This window comes from Hylobates moloch, unplaced genomic scaffold (assembly GCF_009828535.3).
Source record: "Hylobates moloch isolate HMO894 unplaced genomic scaffold, HMol_V3 SCAFFOLD_1, whole genome shotgun sequence".
Lineage (NCBI taxonomy): Eukaryota > Metazoa > Chordata > Mammalia > Primates > Hylobatidae > Hylobates > Hylobates moloch.
The window spans coordinates 99,339,599-99,357,525 of NW_026652276.1; the positions used below are offsets into that span (position 1 = coordinate 99,339,599).

Below are 17,927 nucleotides of genomic sequence, written 5' to 3' on the forward strand. Positions count from 1 at the left end.
TATATATGGAGTTTGGTACTATCCACAATTTCAGGCATCCACTGGAGGTCTTGGAACATATCTCCCACAGATAAGGTGGAAGTGCCGTACTCAGTGTGATAGTATTAAGAGGTGGAAAGGTGGAAGTGCTGTACTCAGTGTGATAGTATTAAGAGGTGGAGCCTTTACCAGATGTCTTAGTCCATTTTGTGTTGCCACAAAGGAGTACCTGAGGCTAGGTGATTTATAAAGAGGTTTATTTGGCTCACAGTTCTGCAGCCTGCGCATCTGCTTAGCTTCTGTTGAGGGTTTCCATACTGTGTCAAAACATGGCAGGGAAGGTCAAAGGGGAAGAGGGACCAAACCCAAGGAGCATCCTGGCTTTACAACAACCCACTCTTGAGGGAACTAATCCTAATCCATTCCCTCGAGAACGAATCCAGTTTCACAGAAGTGATAACCCACTCACTGCCACAAGATTGGCACCAAGTTATTCATGAGGAATCTGCCCCCAGGACCCAAACACCTCCCCCTAGACCCCACCTCCCAACACGATCCAACTATAGGGATTAAATTTCAACATGAGATTTGGTGGGAACAAACAAACCATATCAAACCAGAGGTGATTAAGCCTTGAGGAAAGAACCTTCATGAATGAGATTAGTGCTCTTATAAAAGATGCTCCAGGGAGCCCCTCCACCCCTTCCCACTGTGTGAGGATACGCAGGAGGTGCCATCTAAGAGGAACAAGCCCTTGCCAGACACTGAATCTGCTGGTGCCTGGATCGTGGACTTCTCAGCCTCCAGAACTTTGAGAAATAAATATCTCTTATTTATGAATTACCCCCTCTAAGGTATTTTGTTATAGCAGCCCAAACAGACTAAGACACCATGAAAACCTCTTACTCCAAAGAGAAAATAGAGACACTGATGTGAAACCCCACAGATACTACTTTCTCTTATCTTAATATTTACTTCCTTTTCTAACATTGTAAAGAAAGAAGTGGACCTACAGTTACCCAAGTCTACTCTCCCTTCCAAATCTGTGTCCTTGGGTCTCACCTTTCCTGCTTCTTCAAGGATTTGTTCCCCAAATTATCTTCCCTGTAATTCGGACTTCCACTGTGGTCTCAGTCAGAAAGATGTGTTGAGATGAGTCCCAGGGACCATTCTAAGAGTCTCAATTGACCAGAGAAATATGTCATCATCCACCAACTGCAAGACACTATATTTTGAGCCATTAAGAGTCAGAGTTTGAGTTCATCTAGGTTGGTCACGCATCCTCCCTCAACCAGCCCCATCTGTGAGGATACCTGCAGCTGCCCCACCTTGTAAGTCTAGGGGGGTCCCTGGATTTATAAGAAGCATCCCCAGGGCTCTGAGGGTTTCTGTCCTTCCTCTCTTGAGAGTTATCAGACTAGATGATCATTAGGTAAGTTCTCAAGTCTTGCTGTCAGCCTTGTTTTATTTCAAAGTGCAGGTCCAGCACCCTCTAAACACATTTCCAGCAGATGTGGAATTTCACACAGGGTAGGTCTGACATATTTCAAGGGTCAGGGGTTCAAATCATTTCCAGAGGCCCTATCAAGTGTCCCCTTTCTTTCTGTCTCTCCCATTCCCACCCAGGCCCATGAAGAGACACCTAAATCCTCTCAGAGGCTCTCAGAACCAAGCTGAGGTTTCCAGAGCTCACCACAGAGCTGTGGGGTTTTGGAAAGGAGAGAGGGGCAACAGTAGAACAAAAGTACCTGTCTAGGGCCCCTTGGTTTGGAGCTCTCATCTCTAACCCTAAGCACCCTTCCTTGTCATTCACCTGCCTTCACCTGCAGCTGTTATCGCCAACACAATGCTTATGTCCCATGCTTTCAGGGCCTCCTGGAGGGTTCAGACAAAACTGTGCTTTCTCTCCCAAAGTCTGCATACCAAAGGGACCTCCCTATATGATAGCCTCCTACCCCCTTACCCCTTGCTTTTCTGGGACCCTGTGGTCCCTCCGATCTGGTCCAGCTGTCCCCAGCTCACCGTTCTCTTTCCCTAAGACCTACATCCTCCTCTCACCAACAAGTCTGTAGTTTTGCCCCACAGTGGACAGGGCCCCCTGGTCAAACTTCAGGGCCTAGAGAGCTGAGGCTGAGAAGGAGGGGGAGATGTACCAAAGCCTCCAGCTCAGCATTGTTGGAAACGCTCGGCTGAAGGGACACCCCTGTTTCTAAGAGTAGAGAAACAGCTTGCAAATAAAGTTGTCTGGGAGGTAGCAGAATCGGAGCTCTGTCAGGATTTTAGTCAGCGAAGCAACACCTGTGAGCTCAAGAGTTAGGAGAGGAAGGAAAAGCCAGGGTTTGGAGAAATTTTCTAATATCCGAACAGATTTTTGAAATTCCTTCATGATTTTGGTATGAATTTTTCTTATCATCTCTTGGGAGAAAATGTCCAGGATTCTGTTAGTGGCAGAATCCATGTCGGAGAGTTAAGGTGTGAGGGAGGGAATGCCCACCCTATCTGGCCTGAAATACCTTCTAGATGCTTTTATCCAGTGTGGCAGCAGAGCAGCAACACTGGCATCACCAGGCATGCAGAATCTCGGGCCATATCCCAGGCCTCCTAAGTCATATCTGAATTTTGATAATATCCCCAGGTATGATCATGTCAGAGTTGGAGAAGCCTCTCAAGAACCCAGAGCAGCCCCCCTATCACCACCACCACCACCACCACCACCAGGCCCTGAGCCAACCCAGCAGCTCTCTGTCTCCGCACTCACCCAGCGGCTTTCAGCAGAAGCATTCACAACAGGGGAGAGAGGCCGAGAGAGGAGTCCTCAGGCTGGAGCCTGCGGGGTCCCACTCTTCCCTGGCCCAGCCTCCTGCCACCACCCACTTCTTTTCCCTCCCCTTTTCATTCCTGGCAGCCTTCATGAAGGGGAGAAGAATTGCAACTGGAGCAGCAGCGGGCCTGCTGTTAAAGAATGAGTTCTGCAGAATAACCAACCCTCTGTTGTTGAGAGTGAGGGGTGTTTTCAAAGTGAACTGAAACAGGGATTTACAGATCATCTGAAGGGGGAGCAATGGCTTCAGTGTTTCCAGCATTGGGGCGTGAAGGCAATGACAGATAGAATAAAACCCCTCTGCTCTCCTGCCCAAAGTACCTGAAGCACAACCTTACCCATAGAAGAATGTGTGTGTGCATGTATGTATAAGTGTGTGTGTGTATTTGTATGTCTTTGTGTATTTGTGTTTGCTTCATTTCCTCAGGCAGCCTTCATCCCAGAATTTGTGGTGATCTCGGGATGTCCTCTCCTCTTGGCTGGGAGAATAGCACAGGCTCCCTGCCACAGCATGATGGGAATCTGCTCCATGTCCCTTCAGGAATCCAGAGAACCCAGACCCCTCTCCGTCAGGCCCAGGGAGAACTGTGAGGCTTGTCCCCATGGCCATTCGTAGCCCCATTGCTAGAGCCAGGAGTCTCTCCAGAGATACCGCCAAGAATGGGAAGCAGCAAAGTGAGGAGAGTAACTCACAGGGCTGAGGGAGTGTGCAGGGATGGACTGGTCTCCTGTGTTTGAAGTGACAGCGCTCAGGGTCAATGCTGGACTCTTCACAGAGGAGACGCCAGAGGCAACCTCATGTATTAGTCCGTTTTCACGCTGCTAATGAAGACATACCTGAAACTGGCCAATTTACAAAAGAAAGACATTCAGCGGACTTACAGTTCCACGTGGCTGAGGAAGACTCACAATCACGGTGAAGTCAAGGAGGAGCAAGTCATGTCTCACATGGATGGCAGCAGGCAAAGAGAGAGCTTGCGCAGGAAAATAACCCCTTATGAAACCATCAGATCTCATGAGACTTATTCACTATCATGAGAACAAGACCTGCCCGCATGATTTAATTACTTCCCACCAGGTCCCTCCCACAACATGTGGAAATTCATGATGAGATTCGGGTGGGGACACAACCAAACCATGTCACCTCGGTTCCAGATACTGCCCCTCACTAAGGCTTGAGGCTCAGTCACAATAGTCCTTTCTGTTCATGAGAACAACCACTTCCTGGGTGCAAAACATCCTCATAACCCAGGACTGAAACAGATGCTCACCACCCAAAATCCTATTCCCAGATGGCCTTCCTTTCCTCAGACCCTCTCCAGGACTCTAGTACCTTCTTGTCCAAAATATCTGCTGCCAGCAATTGGCTCTGCAGGACTGTGGTCCCTGCAGCAGCTGAGATGTCCTAATTCTCTGGTGCTCTCCATGGATTCAAGGAGGGGGTCTTGAGAACATTCTCCAGCCAGTGAAGCTTCTTGACTGAAAGGGGACTATCCTAAGTGCCTCTGGGAAGCCTTGCAACCTTCCTATGATTCCCAGAATGGAGCAGCCTGCAGAGCATCCTAAGAGAAACTAAGGTCCAAAGAGAAATCTTCTTGGCACCTCTCTCTAAAGCAAAGGAAAAAGAAGCACAAAATAGCATATCAAAAAAGCATCTTACTAAAATTATATTGAGAGCTTATACAAATTGTAAGATAATTCTAAGTGCACCAATATGTAAACTTAGCAAAGACATGAAAAGACCATTCATCGAAAAGGTCATTCAAAGCCTGTAAATGTTTAGTCCAGGTAGGAATCAAAGAAATAGTAAAATAGCAATGAAATACTATTTTTATCCACTTGTCACAGACTAGTTTGGTGTAAAGTGATCATATCACACTTTTTTTTTTTTTTTTGAGACGGAATCTCACTCTGTCGCCCAAGCTGGAGTGCAATGGTGCAATCTCAGCTCACTGCAACCTCCACCTCCCAGGTTCAAGTGATTCTCCTGCCTCAGCCTCCCTGGGACTATAGGCGAATGCCACCATGCCCGGCTAATTCTTGTATTTTTAGTAGAGACAGGGTTTCACCATGTTGGCCAGGCTGGTCTCAAACTCTTGGCCTCAAGTGACCTACCCACCTCAGCGTCCCAAAGGGCTGGGATTACAGGCTGAGCCACTACGCCCAGCCGTATCACACTTTATAACCTGGGCATGCAGGCCAGTTCCAACGTCTTCCATTCATCTGCTGATGGTCTTAAGATTCCAAGGGCAGCACCCTCAGCCCTTGCTCTTGGGGAAAAGAACTCACAGCACATCTCTCTCTAAAAAGATCTTCTCTCTTGATTGGTCAAAGTGCAGTGGTGTTTTCAACCAATTTATCACAACCAGTTACAAATGTCTTTGTTCCTTCTCTAGCCCCACTGCTTCACTCAACTAGCCTAAAAAAAAGAAAATAAATTAAAAAAAAAAAAACAAAGATATCTTCTCTCCAAAGTTAATTCTCTCTCCCTGTAATTTCCAACAACTCTGCCATTTTATACAACTTTGATGTGGGTGTAGGTTTTAAGAGTAGCTTAACCATTATTCATTTATTTATTTATTTACTTTTCCTTTGAAATGTTGCATCTCAGACCAGCAAATCACTTTGGAATGTGATATGTGTTATATTTCCTAAACATTGCATCTCAAAATCCCAATCAAAATTTCCAGTTTAACAACTTGTTTGACTAACATTATTCAGTGCTTCATAAATGATGGATTTTTTTTTTTTTTTTTGAGACAGGGTCACTTTGTCACCCAGCTGGAGAGCAGTGGTATGAACACAGCTCACTGCAGCTTCGATTTCCCAGGCTCAAGTGATCCTCCCACCTCGGCGCCTCAAACAGCTGAGACTACAGGTGTGCACCATCATGCCCAGCTAAGTTTTGTAGTTTTTGTAGAGACAGGGTTTCTCCACATTGCCCAGTCTTGTCTGTAACTCCTGGCCTCAAGCGATCTGCCCACCTTGACCTCCCAAAGTGCTGGGCTTACAAGTGTGAGCCACCATGCCCAGCCTCAAGTTAATTTCTGTGTATGTTGTGAGGTAATCTCATTCTTTTGCATATGCATATCCAGTTGTCCCAGTACAATTTGTTGAAATGACTGTTCTTTCCCAACTGAATTGTCTTGACACTCTTATCACAAATAAATTGGCCATAAATTTAAGAATTTGCTTCCCAGCTTTCAATTCTATTCCACTGATTGAATTTACGTATATTGTTCTTATTTTTTAATATTTTTTAGCTACTTTGGGTCTTTTGTAATTCTGTTTGAATTTTAGGATCCATTTGTTGATTTCTTCAAAAAAGGAAGCTGGAATTTTTATAAGGATTGCAATGAATTTTTTATCAATTTGAGAGCACCACCATGTTAACAACATTAAATCTTCTAATCTATAAACATGGAATATCTATTATTTAGGTTTTCTTTAATTTCTTTCAACAATGTCTTGAAGTTTTCCATGTAGAAGCCTGGCACTTCCTTGATTACATTTATTTCTAAGTATTTTGTTCTTCTTTATGCTATTGTAAATTGAATTGTTTTCTTAATCTCCTTTTTGTATTGTTTATTGCTAGTGTATAGAAATAGAACGTCATCTTGTATCCTGTGATGTGGCTGAACTAATTTATTAATTATAGTAAGTTACTGTGGGTTCCTTAGGATTTTCCCTACACAAGATTATGTCATTTTCAAACAAAATTTTATTTCTTCCTTTCTAATCTAGACATCTTTTTTCTTGCCTAATTGCCCTAAATAGAACCGCCAGTACTAGCTAGAAGTGTTTTTGAATAGGCGTGATAAGATCACACATCCTTCTCTTGTTCTTTCTTTTAGGAGGAAAGCTTTCAGTTTTGTATATGTCTTTTATGTTTACCTATGTCATTACCTTTGCAACTGTTCTTTATTTCTTCATATGGACTCTTACTAGCCTTCTTTCATTTCAGTCTGTAAGACTTCTCTTAGTATTTTCTGTAGGGCAGTTATGCTAACAATAAATTCTCTCAGTTTTTATTATCTACACTTGTCTCAATTCCTCCTTCATTTTTGAAGGATACTTTTGCTGGATGTAGAATCCTTGACTGACAGCCCTTTTCTTTCTGCATTTTGAGTATATCGTTCCACTGTCTTCTGACCTCCATGGTTTTGAGGAGATATCAGCTGTTAAACTTATTGAGGATCCTTTGTCCTTAATGAGTTGCTTTTCTCTTGCTACATTCAAGATTCTCTCTTAAGTTGTTGTTGTTGTTGTTTTATCTGGTCTTTGGCTTTTGACAGTTTGATCATCATGTACCTAAGTGTGGATGTCTTTGAGTTTATCCTACTTGGAGTTTGTTGATATTCTTAAATATATTGATTAATCATTTCAGCAAATGTGAAGCATTTGCAACTGTATATATTCTCCATGGAAACAATATTTTCTATTAGCCATCTCCACAGATCCCTGAAGATCAAGGCCCTTTGGCCATAATTTCAACCTTCCTGATTATTATAATAATTATAACTACTTTGCTTCTGATTATTAAGTGCTGCCAAATAGCTTCTGCTGATTCAGGATCCTATCTTTCCTATTGCTATTAGGGAACCAGTATATCCAGTATATAAGAGCATCTGCTGTCAGCCTCCGTCTACAGAGGATGAACACTACTGAGATTCTTATAGCTACTAAACTCCTCATCACCAGCACATTCATTATTGCTTTGGTGAAAAGGAGTATTATCCAGGACTTCCCAAGGAATAGAGTCTGGTGGTGGATTTTCCAATATTTTGTTATAGATCTATTCTCCCACATCCATTTCTCTGAGAACTGTGAACACTTTACTCACAATTTTCCATATGAGGTCTGACATCTCAACTTTATTAATAGAAGCTCTTGTTTTTTTCCAGCTTTCCAAAAGCCACCCCAGTATCATTTCATATCAACCTCCTAAGAATAAACTTGCTAGGGTGTTAAATCCTGTGTCCCATAAGAATGCCCTATATTGACAAACTCCTACATCCAGCTTTCTATTTTTAGTCCCCTCCCTTTGATCCAGGATCTTCAGAATCTTCTCTCTGATTTATTTTCCTTGCTCCTGATGACACATGTTGTCCAAGTCTTGAAGCTCCTTTAGTATCTAATCCATCCCTCTCCTTAGTAAGTCAAGTACTTCCCCAGTTGGGCCATGCTAAGATTTGATTTTTGTTATGGGTCTAGTGGCTAAAGGGGGAGGTGCAACATATCCTGAGGGGAGCCAGCATTTTCTTACAATGAATTTGTCTAGTATAAGACTTTTGCAAGGTTTTCAAGCAAGAGTGGGCCTCTATCTTCCAATAAAAAGTGTAAGCCACTTCTGCAGGTCCAAATGGTCCAGAATAATCTGATGATCCAAGGACCTCAAAGGACATCTACCTAATATCACCATCCCAAGTCTCAGGGTCTTATTCTTTCCTATTGGGGTCCTGGTTTTGGTACTAGAAACTTCCCTAGGCTGAAAAATTTGAACTTCTCTGTAGTTATGCCACTCTTAAAGTTAAATATTCAGCCTGGTCTCTCTGCCTTCAGGCAATGAGAGATAAGGTTCTCTTTAAATGCTGCCAAGGAGGCATTGTAACTCTTATATTTTGCTTTAAATTGATTACTTATTGTCCTGAGCCTTTCATTTTTTTCTCTTTAAGGCATCACTGAAGCTCAGTAATAGCCACCTAATTCCATAGTCCTTTATTTTATTTTATTTTATTTTATTATTTTATTTTTGAGACAGAGTCTCGCTCTTGTCACCCAGGCTGGAGTGCAATGGCATGATCTCAGCTCACTGCAACCTCCGCCTCCTGGGTCCAAGTGATTCTCCTGCCCCAGCCTCCCGAGTAGCTGGGATTCCAGGCGCCTGCCACCATGCCCAGCTAATTTTTGACTTTTTAGTAGAGACAGGGTTTCACCATGTTGGCCAGGCTGGTCTTGAACTCCTGACCTCAGGTGATCTGCCCGCCTCAGCCTCCCAAAGTGCTGGGATTACAGGCATGAGCCACCACGCCCGGCTCCATAGTCCTTATACTTGCAATTTGTCTTATATCTCTTAAATGCCAGACACATTGCATCAGCCAGTGAATCTAATTCCACCTGTGTCCTAGCCAGGTTATTCTGAGTAAAAGTCTTAACAGTTGCACTGCTAAAGCAAGTCAGAAACTATGCCTGCTGTTAACATGGCTGTCCTCATTGCCAGAGGACTGACAAGTAAGCCAGCCCTAGAATTCCATTCATATATTGTGCTTCCTAGGACCATTCCTAGTACCCACTGTCTTAGGTTTGATTCCTTAGAAGCAGAACTTAAAAGAGATTTGAATACATGTCATTTTTTAGGTTAGACTCACAGTAAAAATCTCTAAGGAAATAGAGGAAGCAGAAAAGGTAATGTAAAAAAAAAAACCTGCAAAGATGTGATCTCAGGTAAGGTTTGAACTTGATCTTATCCACAGGGGGCCCTGAAGCATAAATCATACCACAGATTTTATCCACTTGAGGTAAAAGGGCTGGTCTTTTATACTCCAATAACATTCAGTCATTGGCATTGGGATGCCACGGGGGAGAGGAAGAAATCATATTATCCCAGGTGACGCCATCTCTTTTTTTTTTTTTTTTTGAGATGGAGTCTCACTCTGTCACCCAGGCTGGAGTGCAGTGGCGCGATCTTGGCTCACTGCAAGCTCCGCCTCCCAGGTTCACGCCATTCTCCTGCCTCAGCCTCCCGAGTAGCTGGGACTACAGGTGCCCACCACCACACCCGCCTAATTGTTTATATTTTTAGTAGAGACTGGGTTTCACCGTGTTAGTCAGGATGGTCTCCATCTCCTGACCTCGTGATCTGCCTGCCTTGGCTCCCAAAGTGCTGGGATTACAGGCATGAGCCACTGTGCCCGGCCAAGCCATCTGTTTAGAAAAGGAGAGAGTTCAGGAGCCAATAATGGCCAACATTAACAACAGCTTGTGAGTGGGCAAGCCAGCCCAGAAAAGGACATCTAGACAGGGCACCAACAGTAGATAAGAATGACAGTAGCTTTCTTGTTGGAAACAATATAAGCTAGAAGACAGTGGAAAAACATGTTTAAAGTAATCAAAGGAATAAATTGCCAATGTAGAATTATATACCCAGCAAAAATATTTTTCAGGCCAGGCACGGTGGCTTACAACTGTAATCCTAGCACTTTGGGAGGCTGAGGTGGGCAGATTGCTTGAACTTGGGAATTCAAGACCAGCCTGGGCAACATGGTGAAACCCTGTCTCTACAAACAAAAAAAATACAAAAATTATCCAGATGTGGTGGCACATGCCTGTAGTCCAGCAACTTGGGAGGCTGAGGTGGGAGGACAGCTTGAGGCTGGGAGGTGGAGGTTGCAGTGAGCTATGATCACACCACTGCACTCCAGCCTGGGTGACAGAGGGAGACCCTATCTCAAAAATATTTTTTTTCAAAAGCTGAGGCAAAATTAAAACTTTTTAAGATATATAACAGTTGGAAGAATTCATCTCCAGAGTGAATGAAAAAAATATATGCACCATGATAAATGGTAAAGGAAGTCCTTTGAGCTAGAAGAATCTGAAACCAGATAGAAACCTGGATATACGTTAGAGAATAAAGAACACCAGAAGTGGTAACTATGAGGGTAAATATAAAGATTATTTTTGTTATTATTTAAATCGTTTAAAAGATAATTGATAAAGATAATTAACAAGGGCAAACTTAAGAGAATATAGATGATAGTCATGAAAAGGCACTTCACAGAAGAAATCCAAATGGCCAATAGACAAATGAAATGTTTCCAGAGTCAACCCTTCTCTGCTTTATCTTTAAAGATAAAGACAAAGATAATCTTTCGCTTAAAGCAAAAAGATAACAATGTATTATGGGGTTTATAGCATATATTGAGGTAAGATATATGGTAACAATTATATAAAAGCCAGGAGGGAAGAAATTGGAGTATCCTGTAAGGTTCTTATAATGTGTGAAGAGTGGTATAATATCAATTGAAGTAGACTAATAACATGAAGATATAAACCATAAGCCCTAAAATAACCCAAAAAGGGTTATAGTTAATAACACAAACATGGAGATAAAAATGGAATTATATATAAATATACGCTCAATCCAACAGAAGGTAGAAAAAGAGGAAAGGGGGGCCGGGCGCGGTGGCTCACGCTTGTAATCCCAGCACTTTGGGAGGCCGAGGCGGGCGGATCACGAGGTCAGGAGATCGAGACCACGGTGAAACCCCGTCTCTACTAAAAATACAAAAAAAAAATAGCCGGGCGTGGTGGCGGGCGCCTGTAGTCCCAGCTACTTGGAGGCTGAGGCAGGAGAATGGCGTGAACCCGGGAGGCGGAGCTTGCAGTGAGCCGAGATTGCGCCACTGCACTCCAGCCTGGGCGACAGCGAGACTCCGTCTCAAAAAAAAAAAAAAAAAAAAAAAAAAAAAAAAAAAAAAAAGAAAAAGAGGAAAGGGGGAACAGATAAAGCAAATGGCACAAATAGAAAACAAATAGCAACATGAGAGGTTTAAACCTAACCATACAGATCATCACATTAAATATAAATGATCTAATAGGCAGAGTAACACATTCACTTACAAAGCAAGACCTAACTCTATGCTGCCCAAAGATAACTCACTTTAATTATAAAGGTACAAGGTTAAAAGTAAAATAATGGAAAAATATACCATGCTAACACTAATCAAAAGTAAACTATAGTGACTATATTAATATCAAAGTAGATTTCAGAGCAAAAAAATTACCAGAGATAAAGAAGATATTTGATTGTTACAAATGAGCCCATTTATCAAATCCTAAATGTTTACACATGTAATAACAGAGCTTCAAAATACGTACAGCAAAAATTAATAGAAATACACGGAGAAATAGACAAATTCACAAAATAGTTAAGGAGCCAACACCCATCTCTCAAAAATTGATAGGATAAGTAGACAGAAAATCAGTAAACAAATAGAAGGCTTGAACAATACTATAAGCCAAATTGACCTAATCAACAAAATTGACAATAGAACATTCTACCCAACAACACATTCTTGTCAAGAGCACACAGAACATCTACCAAGATAGATCATGTTCTACACCATAAAACAAGCCTGGATACATGTAAAAGGATTTAAGTGATACAAAGTATGTTCCTTGATCACAATGGAATTAATAGTGATGGTTTCAGTGCATATATATTATATATATACGTCAAAACATCACATTTTACATTTTACGTGCAGATTTTTGTATGTTACACTTCACTAAAGCTGCTTTTAAAATATATATATAAAGAGCATGAAAAAGCAAGCCTTGTTATCAGGGATATATGAAGAACTACAAATCAATAAAAAGGACAAACTTAAGAGAATATAGATGATAGTCATGAAAAGGCACTTCACAGAAGAAATCCTTTTCTTCTGTGGCCAATAGACAAATGAAACATTTCCAGAGTCGACACTTCCCTGCTCTGCAAAATCACTTCTCAAGAAGGAGCCACAGAGTCAGGTGTGTTCAGCACATTTTTGCTCACAACATGTGATTATATCCTTGGAAACCAAGAGTTGTGACCCCACCATTCTGGGTTACACAGATGGTCTAGCCAGAGTGACCAAAGTCCTTGTCTAAATGTCTGAAGTGGGGGTGGAAAGTGGGGAGCTGCCTAGGACCCAGGAAATAGGGGACATTTTTCAGTTGCATGAGTTTCTCCTGAGTCCTCAATGGCTCCATTTATAAATGTCCCTAACCCCGGGTCAGTGTGGGTATCGGGGGAGGAGACTAAAGTTGGTGATGGGGATTGGGGGGATGGAGATTCTGCCTAATTATTTCTAAGCTTCTGACAGCACCCTAAAGCACAAAGACAGACTTCTCTTTCACAATTATTTTCTGAGGATTAATGCCAGAAAAGAAGCCCCCAAGGGTAAAGGGAGCTCTCATTCCACTTCTTCTACCAACAATGCCCTCTTTGTCTCTCTCCTTCCCACCAGACAAGACCGGCCTCCTCCCACAGCCATACGTTGACAACACGTGCCAAGGCCTGGGGCAACAGGGTACCCAGGGTGAAGGGCTCACCCAAGAGTAGGGAGTGGAGAGAAATGTGGAAGCCCAGCACCTCTGTGCCCCAAGAACGATGATGAAGTGGCATCATTTGTCTAGGGTAATACCCAAGATTCGTTGCCTCACGCCAGAAAAATCAAGAAGGTGGAGACACACAAGGAGGAGTTTAAGATTGGAGGTTTAATAGGCAAAAGAAAGAGAAAAGAGAAAAGCTCTCTCTCCTGCAGAGAGAGAGGGACTCCCGAGTGGGTCTTCCAGTTTTGTGGTGAAATGCACGGCGCTTTTATAGACAATCTTGAGGAGGCAGTGTCTGATTTACGTAGGGCCCGAGAGATTAGTCGGACCAGGTATGCCATTTGCATAGCGCACCAACAAGTTGGCCATCTCACCTTAATATTTTATTATGCAGATGGAGTATTTACTTGGCCAGCGCCATGTTGTCTGCTTTTTTACTGCATGCGTGGCAACAAAGGAAAGGGAAGAGGGCACCTCTATGCTGAATATTGGCTTCCAGGTGTCCGTTTTCTATTGGCACAGCTGCTTGCATTTACCTAAGCAAGCTTTTAGCTTGCTTATCTATGCTTGCAGCTTGATTTTTCAGGCTTTTTGTTAGAAAAGAAATTATCTGGGGGCTGCTTTTTATTAAAGGGAAATCACACCACGGACCCTCTTACTCTCACTATCTGCCTAAATAATTTTTTTCTAGCTCCTGTATCAATGACAGAAGGGATCTTTCATCTCCCTCCCTCTTTTCCACACCTGGGTGCATCTACCTGGTTTGGGGGAGAGTGAGCGACACAAGGAACAAAGGTTGGGAAGGAATCAGCAGAAGAAAAGGCTCAGAACTAAAAACAAAGCATCTTCCACAGAGTCAGATATAACAGCACAGGGCCTGGGATACTGTGTGACCGAGAGAAAAGGGAGCAAAGCCAGCCTTGGGCCCATCATTGCACAGAAATCTAGAAGAGACAAAACTATAAACTGGTGAGGTCTTAAGAGTGCACAGGTTTTAAATCTGTAATATTGACCAACAGTCAGCAAATACATTTCTTTCTCACCAGTATGGCAATGATTCAACCGAGCAACAAGTTGAAATCAAAGAACTGGTGGTACGGAGGCAGCATCCTGGTTTTATTCCATGCTTATCCCTTCCTGTTCATGCCTGGATTTTTTTAATTCTTTTTCTTTTTCTTTTTTTTTTTTTTTTTTGAGACGGAGTCTCGCTCTGTCGCCCAGGCTGGAGTGCAGTGGCACAATCTCGGCTCACTGCAAGCTCCGCCTCCCAGGTTCATGCCATTCTCCTGCCTCAGCCTCTCCGAGTAGCTGGGACTACAGGCGCCCGCCACCACGCCCGGCTAATTTTTTGTATTTTTAATAGAGACAGGGTTTCACCGTGGTCTCGATCTCCTGACCTCGTGATCCGCCCGCCTCGGCCTCCCAAAGTGCTGGGATTACAAGCGTGAGCCACCGCGCCCGGCCAATTCTTTTTCTTTTTCTTTGTGAAACAGGGTCTCACTTTATCACCCAGGCTGGAGTGCAGTAGCATGATCTTAGGTCACTGCAACCTCAACCTCCGGGCTCAAGTGATCCTCCCACCTCAGCTTCCTGATTAGCTGGGACAACAGGTGCACACCACCATGCTTGGCTAATTTTTTTTTTTGGTGGTTTTTTTTTTTTTTTCAAGAAGAAGTCTAGCTCTGTCGCCCAGGCTGGAGTCCAGTGGCGTGATCTCGACTCACTGCAAGCTCCGCTCCCGGGTTGACGCCATTCTCCTGCCTCAGCCTCCCAAATAGCTGGGACTACAGGCACCCGCCACCATGCCTGGCTAATTTTTTTGTATTTGTAGTGGAGACGGGGTTTCAGCGTGTTAGCCAGGATGGTCTCGATCTTCTGACCTCGTGATCCACCCGCCTCAGCCTCCCCAAGTGCTGGAATTACAGGCTTGAGCCACTGCGCCCAGCCTTTTTTTTTGTATTCTTTTGTAGCACCGTGGTCTCAGTATGTTGCCCAGGCTGCCTGAATTTTCTAATAAATTCTCCTTCCCGTACTTTCTTTTTTTTTTTTTTTATTTTGGAGACAGAGTCTAGCTCTGTCACCCAGGCTGGAGTGCAGTGGTGCCATCTCAGCTCACTGCAACCTCTGCCTCCCAGGTTCAAGTGATTCTCCCGCCTCAGCCTCCCGAGTAGCTGGGATTACAGGTGCCTGCCACCATGCCCAGCTAATTTTTTGTATTTTAGTAGAGATGGAGTTTCACCATGTTGGCCAGGCTGGTCTCAAACTCCTGACCTCAGGTGATCCACCCACCTCAGCCTCCCGAAGTGCTGGGATTACAGGAGTGAGCCACCGTGCCCAGCCTCCACCATGGGCTTTCTAGCATATAAAGGCAAGTCTTTCTGCCCACTAGAAAGCTGACAGGAGAAAAAGGCTGGATGTGAAGAGCATGTGGGCAGCTCTTGACCCCAGTTGCCAGGTCCTCCTTCTTGACTCCTTGCTGCCCCACAGTAGGACGCTGCAGTTGATCCCCACCGCAAAGTCCTCTACATTTTCACAAGTCCTTACTTAGTGACTTTCTCTACACCAGAATGCTTAGGCCCAGTGAAGTCCTCCCCAGGTTTCAGGCCACTGCCCACCCCAACAATCAGGCCTTCTTCCACTATAGTTTTGAATGCCGGAAGGCTGAGTCTCTGGGACCCTGGAGCCTGGTGGTGGGGATGGAAGATAGGAGAAGATCCAAGTTCAGAAAGTCAGGAAAGAAATCTTGCGGGAATGTGAATTAATTCAACCATTGTGGAAGACAGTGTGGCGATTCCTCAAAGATTTAGAACCAGAAATTCCATTTGACCCAGCAATTCCATTACTGGGTATATACCTCAAAGGAATATAAATAATTCTGTTATAAAGATACATGCACATATACATTCATTGCAGCACTATTCACAATAGCAAAGACATGGAATCAACCCAATTGCCCATCAATGATAGGCTGAATAAAGAAAATATGCTACATATACACCATGGAATACTATGCAGTCATAAAAAAGAATGAGATCATGTCCTTTGCAGGGACATGGATGAAGCTGGAAACCATTATCCCCAGCAAACTAACGCAGGAATAGAAAACCAAACACTGCATGTTCTCACTTATAACTGGGAGCTGAACAATGAGAACACACGGACACAGGGAGGGGAACAACACACAAGGGGGCCTGTCAGGGGAGGGCATAGGTTAGGGGAGAGCATTAGGAAAAACAGCTAATGCATGCAGGGTTTAACACCTAGGTGATGGGTTGATAAGTGCAGCAAACCACCATGGCACACGTTTACCTATGTAACAAAACTGTACATCCTACACTTGTACCCAGGAACTTAAAAAATAAAATAAAGCCAGGCATGGTAGCTTACGCCTGTAATCCCAGCACTTTGGGAGGCCAAGGTGGGTGGCTTACCGGAGGTCAGAAGTTCAAGACCAGCCTGACGAACACGGAGAAACCCTGTCTTTACTAAAAATACAAAATTAGCCAGGCATGGTGGCACATGCCTGTAATCCCAGCTACTTGGGAGGCTGAAGCAGGAGAATCGCTTGAACCTGGGAGGCAGAGGTTGCAGTGAGCTGAGATTGTGCCATTGCACTCCAGCCTGAGCAACAAGAGCGAAACTTCATCTCAAAAAAAAAGTTAAATTAAAATTAAATAAAAAAGAAAGAAATCTTCATTGTAACCTTGAAAAACATCGTAGACTCTGCCAAGGAGAGAGAGGGCCAGTGCACTGAGGACTGTGGTTGGAAGGTAGAAACATGCTGTTTTCACAAGCTCACGGGTCAGCCCCAAGCAGGTGTGAAAAGGAGGATTAGCAGGAAGAAAATATCAAAGCCCTGAAGGAGAAATCAAAGGTAAAAGTAGAAATGCACAGACATTTCCTCATTTCCCATACCCACAACACATCTGCTTCCTCCTTCCCCATCATTCCCTCATCTTCTCTCCAGGCCTCAGCTCACACAGGAAGTGATAGCAGAGTCACTGCTTATCCAGGCACCCCTGACCCCTCACCTCCACACCCAACTCATCTGAGGATGATCCCTCTTAGAAGGTATCAGACTTAGGGCTGGACATGGTGGCTCATGCCTATAATTCCAGTGCTTTGGGAAGCCAAGGCAGGAGGACGCTTGAGGCCAGGAGTTCCAAAGCCAGCCTGGGCAACAGAGCAAGACTCCCACCTCTACAAAAATTTAAAAATTAGCTGGCATGGTGGTGTGCACCTGTAGTCCCTGCTGCTTAGGAGGCTGAGGCAGGAAGATCACTTGAGCCCAGGAGTGAGACTGCAGTGAGTTAAGATGGCACCACTGCACTCCAGACTGAGTGACAGAGCGAGACCCTATCTCAAAAAAAAAAAAAGAAAGTAAGAAAGAATCAGAATGGTGGCTCTGCTAGTCACTACCTGCTTGACAATGAGCAAGTAACTTAATTATCTAGGCTGCACTGCATCAATGAGTTGTGAGAATTCAGTGTAGCAAAACCAGCCTGTATGAGTTTCCTGAGGGCAGGGAAGATGCGCCTCTTGATCTGCCCTGAAACCCCTTTGCCAAAGACAATGTTCAGCATTTAGAACTTGCTTGGTAAATACAGTCCATAGTTTGCAGTCCATGCTAGCTACTCACAAATTGTTGTTTTCCTTGCCACAGACTGTGAGAGCTACACGGAACCCTAAGGAGCTACTAATCCAGCTGACACACGCGGAAACTGACTCAGACTAAGTGATACATACAGGCCATATGGACTGCCAGACACAGGGCAAAACCAGATGCTGGTTCCTCAGACCAGGTGAAGCGTTGATACCAAGGCATGCAATAAGGGGTAAAGGGTGGAATTAGAGAACAAAATGCTGAGAATCTGGCTCCAGGAAGAGAGATAAGAAGGCAGCCTGGGCTGTCTCCTAAGCAGGAGTGATTAAAGCATGGGGAACTGGGAAAGAAGAAGTTATGAGTTACAGGGATGATGGGCACTGGGTATTTACAGCAGATGGGATTTATTAAGTACTGTGTACCAGGTTC

The 17,927-nt window shown here is 43.9% G+C and overlaps 1 long non-coding RNA gene across 1 annotated transcript in view; it reads left to right on the top strand.

Moving 5' to 3' along the window:
• Positions 1-17,723, top strand: part of LOC131381787 (uncharacterized) — a 29,803-nt gene extending 12,080 nt beyond the window's left edge. The window contains exons 3-5 of the long non-coding RNA XR_009210726.1: positions 5,564-5,678; positions 12,811-12,980; positions 17,559-17,723. This is a non-coding gene — a long non-coding RNA (uncharacterized LOC131381787). The remainder of the gene's footprint in view (positions 1-5,563; positions 5,679-12,810; positions 12,981-17,558) is intronic.
• The last annotated feature ends 204 nt before the right edge of the window (positions 17,724-17,927 follow it).